The sequence below is a fragment of the Aphelocoma coerulescens genome, unplaced genomic scaffold (assembly GCF_041296385.1).
Source record: "Aphelocoma coerulescens isolate FSJ_1873_10779 unplaced genomic scaffold, UR_Acoe_1.0 HiC_scaffold_58, whole genome shotgun sequence".
Classification (NCBI taxonomy): domain Eukaryota; kingdom Metazoa; phylum Chordata; class Aves; order Passeriformes; family Corvidae; genus Aphelocoma; species Aphelocoma coerulescens.
The window spans coordinates 1,171,938-1,181,407 of record NW_027183927.1 but is presented as its reverse complement, the minus strand read 5'-3'; positions in this window follow the sequence as shown (position 1 = coordinate 1,181,407).

Genomic DNA, 9,470 nt, shown 5'->3' with positions numbered 1-9,470 from the left:
AGTGTCACAATGCTCTCCATGCTTCCATTAGGCCCTGCTTTGCCACAATGGTCCCCTTGTTTCCATGAGGCCCCGCTGTGTCACAATGGACCTATGGTTCCATGATGTTGCGTGGTGTCACCGTGCTCTTCTTGAATCCGCCGTGTAACCATGGACCATTGGTTCCATGCAGCCGTGTCACAATGGGCTCCTTGATTCCATGATTCCCCACGGTGTCACAATGGAGCCTTGTTTCTAGGAGGTTCTGTACTGTCACAATTGCCTCCTTGATGCCATCAGCCCCTGCAGTGTCACAATGGCTCCTTGGTTCCATGAGGAACACAATAGCTTGGCATAAGCATTGAGCAACAGCTGCTGAACACACCTGGCAACATCTGCTTGCATCAAAAGAGGGCTTCAAGCTGACAATGGCACCAGCAGCTTCCATCTGCAACAGAGACCCAGGAAAGGACAGGCTGTTCCGGTTTGGACAAATGTGGAGGAAAATATCCTCTGATAGAAGGCAGGTTACACCCAGCCCTCCCCCACCAGGTTTTTGGAAAAAAGAACTTTCCTGGGAAGAAAGTGAAAGAGATAAAACCTATTTTTTTAACAAACACACAGGAAAAGGATAACAATGCTAAATATTAAAAGCTCTCGCTGTGCAGAGAAAGCTGGGATAATTTGAGAGTCCTTCCGTGTTTCGGTGGGGTCTCCTGAAACATCCATAGACAGCGAGGCCCGTGCAAAGAAACAGGGAGCGATTCTTGAGAGAAGTTTCAGAGCTCTTTCTTCTCCAGCCACATGGGCGGGGCACTGCCAAAGAACTGAGCAATCACGGCACAACCAGGGCCCTCCTCGCACAAGGCAACACAAAATAAGCAGTGCTGAACAGGGTTAGGGCACATGTGAGCAGGGAGCAGGGAGACCCCCGTGCCCAAGCCATGCCTCTACCCCAGGGTCCCCTCTCCCATGACCTCATGGCAGGGGGGAGGAACCCCAACACTTCCGTAGGTGTAGTCTCTCTCCTCCTCCTTGCAGCTGGCTCATGGGCCCACATTCAGGGCCCCCACCTCGGGAGAAAATTCTCCCAATGTGCTCTGATGTTGAAAGAGTCAAGAAGAGAAGAAGGGAAAAAAACCCCCGAAGTCCCAGGAAAACAAAGTTCAACTCTCCATCTCCCCCCAGAGAAAAGGAGCTGAAAACTGGCTAAAAAGAAACAAAGTTGCTTCCTCTGCTCTTGCTGCAAGCAGGATGCAGAGGAGTGTGTATGTGTGTCCTTGAACAAACGCTCTGAGAAGTTTGTCCGGTTTTTTTTTTCCTCTCCCCCCTCTCAGGCTCAGTTGAAAGGCACAGAAATGCACAAAGTTCACTTCTGGGCATAGAGCAGCGATAGGGGATACACACGATAAAGTCACCCCAAGACACAGGGACAGAGAATTCAGTGGAAAGACTCCGAGAATTCTGCTCCCAGAGATCATTCATTCCTGCTCACACTGACCCTTGTAGAAAGGGGACATCGTTCCAGGCAGCCTGTACTGAGCATGTGGCTCCTGAGTGGGGTTTGTTGTTTAGGAAACCTGCTCCGGCTTTTCCATTCTTTCCTTCCAAACAGGAAAACTTCTCCTGGGGCTGTGTGCAGGCAGAGCCCTGAGGAGAGCAGGTGGCACATGGTGCGCTGGGCTGGGACAGCCAGCTGCAGAGCTCAAGGGAAGAAGCCCAAAGTGTCACAATGGCTCCTTGCCTTCACATGCAACACCTGGGTCACAATGGTCTCCTTGATTCCATGAGGCCCCACTGTGTCACAATGGCTCCTTGGTTCCATCAGGTTCCGCAGTGTCACCATGGTCTCCTTTGATCCGCATTGTCATCATGGACAATTGGTTCCATGAGGCCCCGCAGTGTCACAATGGTCCCTTGGTTCCATAGCTTTTACGTTGTAACAAAGGACTCCTTGCTTCTATGAGCTAGCCTGCTTTTTGCAGAGGTGTCTTTGGTTCCAACAAGGCCCCGCTGTGTCTCAGTGCACCCTGGCTTCCATGTGGATGTGGAGTATCACAAAGGCTCCTTGGTTCCACCAGGTCCTGCTGTGTCACAATGGGTCCTGTGGTCCCTGAGGCCCTCCAAAGTCATTGTGGAGGCTTGCTTCCATGAGGTTCCATTATGTGCCAGTGGTCATCTTGGTTCCAGGAGTTTCCTTAGTGTCACAATGCTCTCCATGCTTCCATTAGGCCCTGCTTTGCCACAATGGTCCCCTTGTTTCCATGAGGCCCCGCTGTGTCACAATGGACCTATGGTTCCATGATGTTGCGTGGTGTCACCGTGCTCTTCTTGAATCCGCCGTGTAACCATGGACCATTGGTTCCATGCGGCGTGTCACAATGGGCTCCTTGATTCCATGATTCCCCACGGTGTCACAATGGAGCCTTGTTTCTAGGAGGTTCTGTACTGTCACAATTGCCTCCTTGATGCCATCAGCCCCTGCAGTGTCACAATGGCTCCTTGGTTCCATGAGGAACACAATAGCTTGGCATAAGCATTGAGCAACAGCTGCTGAACACACCTGGCAACATCTGCTTGCATCAAAAGAGTGCTTCAAGCTGACAATGGCACCAGCAGCTTCCATCTGCAACAGAGACCCAGGAAAGGACAGGCTGTGCTGGTTTGGACAAATGTGGAGGAAAATATCCTCTGATAGAAGGCAGGTTACACCCAGCCCTCCCCCACCAGGTTTTTGGAAAAAAGAACTTTCCTGGGAAGAAAGTGAAAGAGATAAAAACTATTTTTTTAACAAACACACAGGAAAAGGATAACAATGCTAAATATTAAAAGCTCTCGCTGTGCAGAGAAAGCTGGGATAATTTGAGAGTCCTTCTGTGTTTCGGTGGGGTCTCCTGAAACATCCATAGACAGCGAGGCCCGTGCAAAGAAACAGGGAGCGATTCTTGAGAGAAGTTGCAGAGCTCTTTCTTCTCCAGCCACATGGGCGGGGCACTGCCAAAGAACTGAGCAATCACAGCACAACCAGGGCCCTCCTCGCACAGGGCAACACAAAATAAGCAGTGCTGAACAGGATTAGGGCACATGTTAGCAGGGAGCAGGGAGACCCCCGTGCCCAGGCCATGCCTCTACCCCAGCGTCCCCTCTCCCATGACCGCATGGCAGGAGGGAGGAACCCCAACACTTCCGTAGGTGTAGTCTCTCTCCTCCTCCTTGCAGCTGGCTCATGGGCCCACATTCAGGGCCCCCACCTCGGGAGAAAATTCTCCCAATGTGGTCTGATGTTGAAAGAGTCAAGAAGAGAAGAAGGGAAAAAAAACCCCCGAAGTCCCAGGAAAACAAAGTTCAACTCTCCATCTCCCCCCAGAGAAAAGGAGCTGAAAACTGGCTAAAAAGAAACAAAGTTGCTTCCTCTGCTCTTGCTGCAAGCAGGATGCAGAGGAGTGTGTATGTGTGTCCTTGAACAAACGCTCTGAGAAGTTTGTCCGGTTTTTTTTCCTCTCCCCCCTCTCAGGCTCAGTTGAAAGGCACAGAAACGCACAAAGTTCACTTCTGGGCATAGAGCAGCAATAGGGGATACACACAATAAAGTCACCCCAAGACACAGGGACAGAGAATTCAGTGGAAAGACTCCAAGAATTCTGATCCCAGAGATCATTCATTCCTGCTCACACTGACCCTTGTAGAAAGGGGACATCGTTCCAGGCAGCCTGTACTGAGCATGTGGCTCCTGAGTGGGGTTTGTTGTTTAGGAAACCTGCTCCGGCTTTTCCATTCTTTCCTTCCAAACAGGAAAACTTCTCCTGGGGCTGTGTGCAGGCAGAGCCCTGAGGAGAGCAGGTGGCACATGGTGCGCTGGGCTGGGACAGCCCGCTGCAGAGCTCAAGGGAAGAAGCCCAAAGTGTCACAATGGCTCCTTGCCTTCACATGCAACACCTGGGTCACAATGGTCTCCTTGATTCCATGAGGCCCCACTGTGTCACAATGGCTCCTTGGTTCCATCAGGTTCCGCAGTGTCACCATGGTCTCCTTTGATCCGCACTGTCATCATGGACAATTGGTTCCATGAGGCCCCGCAGTGTCACAATGGTCCCTTGCTTCCATAGCTTTTACGTTGTAACAATGGACTCCTTGCTTCTATGAGCTAGCCTGCTTTTTGCAGAGGTGTCTTTGGTTCCAACAAGGCCCCGCTGTGTCTCAGTGCACCCTGGCTTCCATGTGGATGTGGAGTATCACAAAAGCTCCTTGGTTCCACCAGGTCCTGCTGTGTCACAATGGGTCCTGTGGTCCCTGAGGCCCTCCAAAACCATCGTGGAGGCTTGCTTCCATGAGGTTCCATTATGTTCCAGTGGTCATCTTGGTTCCAGGAGTTTCCTTAGTGTCACAATGCCCTCCATGCTTCCATTAGGCCCTGCTTTGCCACAATGGTCCCCTTGTTTCCATGAGGCCCCGCTGTGTCACAATGGACCTATGGTTCCATGATGTTGCGTGGTGTCACCGTGCTCTTCTTGAATCCGCCGTGTAACCATGGACCATTGGTTCCATGCGGCGTGTCACAATGGGCTCCTTGATTCCATGATTCCCCACGGTGTCACAATGGAGCCTTGTTTCTAGGAGGTTCTGTACTGTCACAATTGCCTCCTTGATGCCATCAGCCCCTGCAGTGTCACAATGGCTCCTTGGTTCCATGAGGAACACAATAGCTTGGCATAAGCATTGAGCAACAGCTGCTGAACACACCTGGCAACATCTGCTTGCATCAAAAGAGTGCTTCAAGCTGACAATGGCACCAGCAGCTTCCATCTGCAACAGAGACCCAGGAAAGGACAGGCTGTGCTGGTTTGGACAAATGTGGAGGAAAATATCCTCTGATAGAAGGCAGGTTACACCCAGCCCTCCCCCACCAGGTTTTTGGAAAAAAGAACTTTCCTGGGAAGAAAGTGAAAGAGATAAAAACTATTTTTTTAACAAACACACAGGAAAAGGATAACAATGCTAAATATTAAAAGCTCTCGCTGTGCAGAGAAAGCTGGGATAATTTGAGAGTCCTTCTGTGTTTCGGTGGGGTCTCCTGAAACATCCATAGACAGCGAGGCCCGTGCAAAGAAACAGGGAGCGATTCTTGAGAGAAGTTGCAGAGCTCTTTCTTCTCCAGCCACATGGGCGGGGCACTGCCAAAGAACTGAGCAATCACAGCACAACCAGGGCCCTCCTCGCACAGGGCAACACAAAATAAGCAGTGCTGAACAGGATTAGGGCACATGTTAGCAGGGAGCAGGGAGACCCCCGTGCCCAGGCCATGCCTCTACCCCAGCGTCCCCTCTCCCATGACCGCATGGCAGGAGGGAGGAACCCCAACACTTCCGTAGGTGTAGTCTCTCTCCTCCTCCTTGCAGCTGGCTCATGGGCCCACATTCAGGGCCCCCACCTCGGGAGAAAATTCTCCCAATGTGGTCTGATGTTGAAAGAGTCAAGAAGAGAAGAAGGGAAAAAAAACCCCCGAAGTCCCAGGAAAACAAAGTTCAACTCTCCATCTCCCCCCAGAGAAAAGGAGCTGAAAACTGGCTAAAAAGAAACAAAGTTGCTTCCTCTGCTCTTGCTGCAAGCAGGATGCAGAGGAGTGTGTATGTGTGTCCTTGAACAAACGCTCTGAGAAGTTTGTCCGGTTTTTTTTCCTCTCCCCCCTCTCAGGCTCAGTTGAAAGGCACAGAAACGCACAAAGTTCACTTCTGGGCATAGAGCAGCAATAGGGGATACACACAATAAAGTCACCCCAAGACACAGGGACAGAGAATTCAGTGGAAAGACTCCAAGAATTCTGCTCCCAGAGATCATTCATTCCTGCTCACACTGACCCTTGTAGAAAGGGGACATCGTTCCAGGCAGCCTGTACTGAGCATGTGGCTCCTGAGTGGGGTTTGTTGTTTAGGAAACCTGCTCCGGCTTTTCCATTCTTTCCTTCCAAACAGGAAAACTTCTCCTGGGGCTGTGTGCAGGCAGAGCCCTGAGGAGAGCAGGTGGCACATGGTGCGCTGGGCTGGGACAGCCAGCTGCAGAGCTCAAGGGAAGAAGCCCAAAGTGTCACAATGGCTCCTTGCCTTCACATGCAACACCTGGGTCACAATGGTCTCCTTGATTCCATGAGGCCCCACTGTGTCACAATGGCTCCTTGGTTCCATCAGGTTCCGCAGTGTCACCATGGTCTCCTTTGATCCGCATTGTCATCATGGACAATTGGTTCCATGAGGCCCCGCAGTGTCACAATGGTCCCTTGGTTCCATAGCTTTTACGTTGTAACAAAGGACTCCTTGCTTCTATGAGCTAGCCTGCTTTTTGCAGAGGTGTCTTTGGTTCCAACAAGGCCCCGCTGTGTCTCAGTGCACCCTGGCTTCCATGTGGATGTGGAGTATCACAAAGGCTCCTTGGTTCCACCAGGTCCTGCTGTGTCACAATGGGTCCTGTGGTCCCTGAGGCCCTCCAAAGTCATTGTGGAGGCTTGCTTCCATGAGGTTCCATTATGTGCCAGTGGTCATCTTGGTTCCAGGAGTTTCCTTAGTGTCACAATGCTCTCCATGCTTCCATTAGGCCCTGCTTTGCCACAATGGTCCCCTTGTTTCCATGAGGCCCCGCTGTGTCACAATGGACCTATGGTTCCATGATGTTGCGTGGTGTCACCGTGCTCTTCTTGAATCCGCCGTGTAACCATGGACCATTGGTTCCATGCGGCGTGTCAGAATGGGCTCCTTGATTCCATGATTCCCCACGGTGTCACAATGGAGCCTTGTTTCTAGGAGGTTCTGTACTGTCACAATTGCCTCCTTGATGCCATCAGCCCCTGCAGTGTCACAATGGCTCCTTGGTTCCATGAGGAACACAATAGCTTGGCATAAGCATTGAGCAACAGCTGCTGAACACACCTGGCAACATCTGCTTGCATCAAAAGAGTGCTTCAAGCTGACAATGGCACCAGCAGCTTCCATCTGCAACAGAGACCCAGGAAAGGACAGGCTGTGCCGGTTTGGACAAATGTGGAGGAAAATATCCTCTGATAGAAGGCAGGTTACACCCAGCCCTCCCCCACCAGGTTTTTGGAAAAAAGAACTTTCCTGGGAAGAAAGTGAAAGAGATAAAAACTATTTTTTTAACAAACACACAGGAAAAGGATAACAATGCTAAATATTAAAAGCTCTCGCTGTGCAGAGAAAGCTGGGATAATTTGAGAGTCCTTCTGTGTTTCGGTGGGGTCTCCTGAAACATCCATAGACAGCGAGGCCCGTGCAAAGAAACAGGGAGCGATTCTTGAGAGAAGTTGCAGAGCTCTTTCTTCTCCAGCCACATGGGCGGGGCACTGCCAAAGAACTGAGCAATCACAGCACAACCAGGGCCCTCCTCGCACAGGGCAACACAAAATAAGCAGTGCTGAACAGGATTAGGGCACATGTTAGCAGGGAGCAGGGAGACCCCCGTGCCCAGGCCATGCCTCTACCCCAGCGTCCCCTCTCCCATGACCGCATGGCAGGAGGGAGGAACCCCAACACTTCCGTAGGTGTAGTCTCTCTCCTCCTCCTTGCAGCTGGCTCATGGGCCCACATTCAGGGCCCCCACCTCGGGAGAAAATTCTCCCAATGTGCTCTGATGTTGAAAGAGTCAAGAAGAGAAGAAGGGAAAAAAAACCCCCGAAGTCCCAGGAAAACAAAGTTCAACTCTCCATCTCCCCCCAGAGAAAAGGAGCTGAAAACTGGCTAAAAAGAAACAAAGTTGCTTCCTCTGCTCTTGCTGCAAGCAGGATGCAGAGGAGTGTGTATGTGTGTCCTTGAACAAACGCTCTGAGAAGTTTGTCCGGTTTTTTTTCCTCTCCCCCCTCTCAGGCTCAGTTGAAAGGCACAGAAACGCACAAAGTTCACTTCTGGGCATAGAGCAGCAATAGGGGATACACACAATAAAGTCACCCCAAGACACAGGGACAGAGAATTCAGTGGAAAGACTCCAAGAATTCTGATCCCAGAGATCATTCATTCCTGCTCACACTGACCTTTGTAGAAAGGGGACATCGTTCCAGGCAGCCTGTACTGAGCATGTGGCTCCTGAGTGGGGTTTGTTGTTTAGGAAACCTGCTCCGGCTTTTCCATTCTTTCCTTCCAAACAGGAAAACTTCTCCTGGGGCTGTGTGCAGGCAGAGCCCTGAGGAGAGCAGGTGGCACATGGTGCGCTGGGCTGGGACAGCCCGCTGCAGAGCTCAAGGGAAGAAGCCCAAAGTGTCACAATGGCTCCTTGCCTTCCCATGCAACACCTGGGTCACAATGGTCTCCTTGATTCCATGAGGCCCCACTGTGTCACAATGGCTCCTTGGTTCCATCAGGTTCCGCAGTGTCACCATGGTCTCCTTTGATCCGCACTGTCATCATGGACAATTGGTTCCATGAGGCCCCGCAGTGTCACAATGGTCCCTTGCTTCCATAGCTTTTACGTTGTAACAATGGACTCCTTGCTTCTATGAGCTAGCCTGCTTTTTGCAGAGGTGTCTTTGGTTCCAACAAGGCCCCGCTGTGTCTCAGTGCACCCTGGCTTCCATGTGGATGTGGAGTATCACAAAAGCTCCTTGGTTCCACCAGGTCCTGCTGTGTCACAATGGGTCCTGTGGTCCCTGAGGCCCTCCAAAACCATCGTGGAGGCTTGCTTCCATGAGGTTCCATTATGTTCCAGTGGTCATCTTGGTTCCAGGAGTTTCCTTAGTGTCACAATGCCCTCCATGCTTCCATTAGGCCCTGCTTTGCCACAATGGTCCCCTTGTTTCCATGAGGCCCCGCTGTGTCACAATGGACCTATGGTTCCATGATGTTGCGTGGTGTCACCGTGCTCTTCTTGAATCCGCCGTGTAACCATGGACCATTGGTTCCATGCAGCCGTGTCACAATGGGCTCCTTGATTCCATGATTCCCCACGGTGTCACAATGGAGCCTTGTTTCTAGGAGGTTCTGTACTGTCACAATTGCCTCCTTGATGCCATCAGCCCCTGCAGTGTCACAATGGCTCCTTGGTTCCATGAGGAACACAATAGCTTGGCATAAGCATTGAGCAACAGCTGCTGAACACACCTGGCAACATCTGCTTGCATCAAAAGAGGGCTTCAAGCTGACAATGGCACCAGCAGCTTCCATCTGCAACAGAGACCCAGGAAAGGACAGGCTGTGCCGGTTTGGACAAATGTGGAGGAAAATATCCTCTGATAGAAGGCAGGTTACACCCAGCCCTCCCCCACCAGGTTTTTGGAAAAAAGAACTTTCCTGGGAAGAAAGTGAAAGAGATAAAAACTATTTTTTTAACAAACACACAGAAAAAGTATAGCAATGCTAAATATTAAAAGCTCTCGCTGTGCAGAGAAAGCTGGGATAATTTGAGAGTCCTTCCGTGTTTCGGTGGGGTCTCCTGAAACATCCATAGACAGCGAGGCCCGTGCAAAGAAACAGGGAGCGATTCTTGAGAGAAGTTTC